This window comes from Salvelinus sp. IW2-2015, unplaced genomic scaffold, assembly GCF_002910315.2.
Source record: "Salvelinus sp. IW2-2015 unplaced genomic scaffold, ASM291031v2 Un_scaffold6275, whole genome shotgun sequence".
Taxonomy (NCBI): Eukaryota; Metazoa; Chordata; class Actinopteri; order Salmoniformes; family Salmonidae; genus Salvelinus; species Salvelinus sp. IW2-2015.
Genome location: NW_019947538.1, coordinates 3,121 through 6,831, shown reverse-complemented (window position 1 = coordinate 6,831; position 3,711 = coordinate 3,121). Strand labels below are relative to the sequence as shown.

General features: G+C 48.9%; 1 pseudogene; it reads right to left on the bottom strand.

Annotated features, from left to right (window-relative positions):
- The window catches only part of LOC112078794 (cytoplasmic phosphatidylinositol transfer protein 1-like), an 18,117-nt pseudogene that overhangs the window by 11,350 nt on the left and 3,056 nt on the right, over positions 1-3,711 (bottom strand).

Sequence of the window (3,711 nt, the reverse complement as noted above, 5' to 3'; positions counted from 1 at the left end):
CATGTTCTATAATATAATGCATTATAAACATGTTCTATAATATAATGCATTATAAACATGTTCTATAGTATAATGCATTATAAACATGTTCTATAATATAATGCATTACAAACATGTTCTATAATATAATGCATTACAAACATGTTCTATAATATAATGCATTCCCAGAAAGAGATCTCTCACCCTGTGTATGGAAGTCTCATCTTAGCCCTGGAAGCCGATAGACCTTCGAACTGCAGCTGCACCCCTCATTATAGGAGCGCACGGATGGGGTGCTGTCCTTACGCCACCCTTCCACCAGGCGGGCTCGGCCCATCCTTCTCAGACACCCCAGCGCACTCAGGTCCTACACAGACAAAGTACACATTACCTGCTAACAGCTAAATCGATGGCCGGTGTGTAGGGGGAGGGCGAGTGTGTGGGTGTGGGTGTGGGAGTGTGTGTGCGTGTGTGCAGGCCTGTGTGAGCAGGCTGTTGCTCAATGCCTCACATATAATCTATGAATGATTCAACATGATAGGCATCTGTGGCCCAAGATGCATAGATTGTACAGGTGTCTGTGTATTTATGTTCGCGTTTATCCCTCTTGCCTCTGCGTGAGATAGTGTGAGTGTGTGTGTGTGTTTTCAGCTATGTGTCTTGCTGATTGACTTGTTTCTGAAGCTTACTGGAACTGCGGAAGTCAGGAGGAGGAAATGTGTGTGTACACACTAGTACCTCTGTCTCCTTGTAGTGTTTGTCAGGGATGGGGTCAATGAGGATATCAGGTGGCTCACGCTCTCTGCAGGGGTGGGCCTGTCTCCAATACTGCAACGCGGAGCAGAGGGGGAGGTCACTCAGAAAATAGACTGACACACACACACTGGAGCCAGGGACTCAGTAGATTGAGGAAATAGACTGACACACACACACTGGAGCACAGGGACTAGTAGCATGAGGAAAATAGACTGACACAAACACACACTGGCGCCAGGGACTAGTAGACTGAGGAAATAGACTGACACACACACACACTGGAGCCAGGGACTAGTAGATGAGGAAATAGACTGACACACACACACACTGGAGCCAGGGACTAGTAGAGGAGGAAATAGACTGACACACACACTGGAGCCAGGGACTAGTAGATGAGGAAATAGACTGACACACAACCTGGAGCCAGGGACTAGTAGATGAGGAAAGACTGAACCACACACACTGGAGCCAGGGGACTAGTAGATGAGGAAATAGACTGAACAGACAGCACACAACTGGAGCCAGGGACTAGTAGATGAGGAAATAGACTGACACCACACACAACACTGGAGCCAGGGACTAGTAGATGAGGAATAGACTGACACACACACACTGGAGCCAAGGACTAGTAGATGAGGAAATAGACTGACACACACACACTGGAGCCAGGGACTAGTAGATGAGGAAATAGACTGACAACACAACACTGGACCAGGGACTAGTAGATGAGGAAATAGACTGAACACACCACACTGGAGGCAGGGACTAGTTAGGATGAGGAAATAGACTGACAGCACACGACACTGGAGCCAGGGACTAGTAGATGAGGAAATAGACTAATAGTGAGGTCACACAACGTATTCACCATCATAAATACTCCACGCTCAGGCTTTTGAGCAATCATTACACTCACAGCAAACGCAACACACACAGACAGAGAGCGAGCAGAGAGAGGGGGTAAGGGATATCGAGAGAGGGAGCACACTAAAAATCAGCAGAGAAAGAGAGAAAGCAGCGAGGGAGCAGGGGGAGGATGGACAAGCGGGAGTGAAAGGGAGAGAGAGAACGGAGCTATGCAAGAAAGAGAGATAAAAGTCACAGTTTCTTTTGTTCTGTCCCCTTGTCTTTGACAGAAGCGCAAAGGAGAGTAATGGTCTCTTTTGAGATGGTTCATGTCCTCTGCTGGTAATTTAACAAAGAGCAGAGCAGGGAGAACAAAAGCCAAGCCAGATAATCGCTGGTGTTTCAGATCCTATTTATGGCCTGTTCTCTTGTGTTTAAGACTGTCCTCTCGTATAAGGTATGTATTGTGTCGTCTGTTCTGATCTGTTGACACTGTGTCGATGAGTTCTCATGTCAAAAGCATTGGTTTTACTCATCACTTTAAACCTGCTGGATATTCTCTTGTTCTGGTTGTGCTTTTGTGACGCTTTAGATGTCTCTATGTTGTTGTGTGTTGTAATAGAGGTGTATGTCATGGGTGTGGTATGTGTGTGTGTGTGTGTGTTGTTGTGTGGTGTGTGTGTGTGTGGTGTTGGTGTTGTGTGTTGTGTGTGTGTGTGTGTGGTGTGTGTGTGTGTGGTGTGTGTGGCTGTGTGTGGTGTGTGTGTGGTGTGTGGTGTGTGTGGTGTGTGGTGTGTGTGTGTGTGTGTGTGTGTTGTGTGTGGTGTGTGTGTGTGTGTGTGTGTGTGTGTGCACGGACACGTGTGTTTTCTGCTAAAATGAACAACATGTAACCTGTAGCTGGGAGAAGGTTGAACAAGCTTCGCCACATTTCTGGATACACACACTAACAGCCAACAGCCAGATGAGTTAGTCTTGTTCCCTGTTTCTATCCCAAAATGACAGGGGCACGCTGTAGGACAAACCAGCTCAGAATTGTGTTTGTGTGTCAGAATTCCGTGACAAGGCCAGAAAAGGTGGTGAAACAAGCCTGTAATACAAGCATGTACTCTTCTTTTCCCTCTCACACAAACACAGTGGATGGCTAATAGATCTGCCGCTATTGCATTCTGGGCTTTGCTTGTTTTCTTAAAATGGCCACATCAATTTGATGAGCATTCTCCTTAAGCACTGCAGAGAAGATTGCATTTCTCTCCTCCTCTCTCCTCTCACCCTCCTCAGTCTCTCACCCCTTCTCTCTCCTCCACTTCTTCAGTCTCTCACCCCCCTTTTCTCTCTCTCCCACCCTTCCTTCAGTCTCTCACCCCCTTCTCTCTCTCCTTCCCCCCTCTTCAGTCTCTCACCCCCCTTCTCTCTCTCCCTCCCACCCTTCTTCAGTCTCTCACCCCCTTCTCTCTCTCCTCTCCACCTTCTTTCAGGTCTCTCACCCCCTTTCTCTCTCTCCTCTTCCCACGCTTTCTTCCAGTCTCTCACCCCTTCTCTCTCTCCCTCCACCCTTCCTTCAGTCTCTCACCGCCCCCCTTCTCTCTCCCTCTCCCACCCTTCCTTCAGTCTCTCACCCCCTTCTCTCCTCTCCACCCTTCTTTCAGTTCTCACCCCATCTCTCTCTCCCTCCCACTTCCTTAGTCTTCACCCCCCTTTCTCTCTCTCCCTCCCACCCTTCTTCAGTCTCTCACCCCCCTTCTCTCTCTCCTCTCCCACTCCTTCTTCAGTCTCTCACCCCCCCTTCTCTCTCTCCTCCCACCCTCTTTCAGTCTCACCCCCCCCCTCTCTCTCCTTCAGTCATACCACATTATTGTTGTCACCATTGTTGTTCTCAAACTGGTCTCAATACGGATGCTGAACTTGGGAAGGAAGGAGACCTACAGTAGATGAAGATGGATGTGGATGGAGAGGAGGAGAGGATGGAGGAGCGGAGGAGAGAGGGAGAAAAGGAGGAGGGAGGGGAGAGGGAGAAAAGGGAGGGAGGGGGAGAGGGAGAAAAGGAGGGAGGGGTAGAGAAGGAGGGAGGGAGGGGGAGAGAAGGAAGGAGGGCAAGAGAGAAGGAAGGAAGGGCAGAGAGAGGAGTAAACA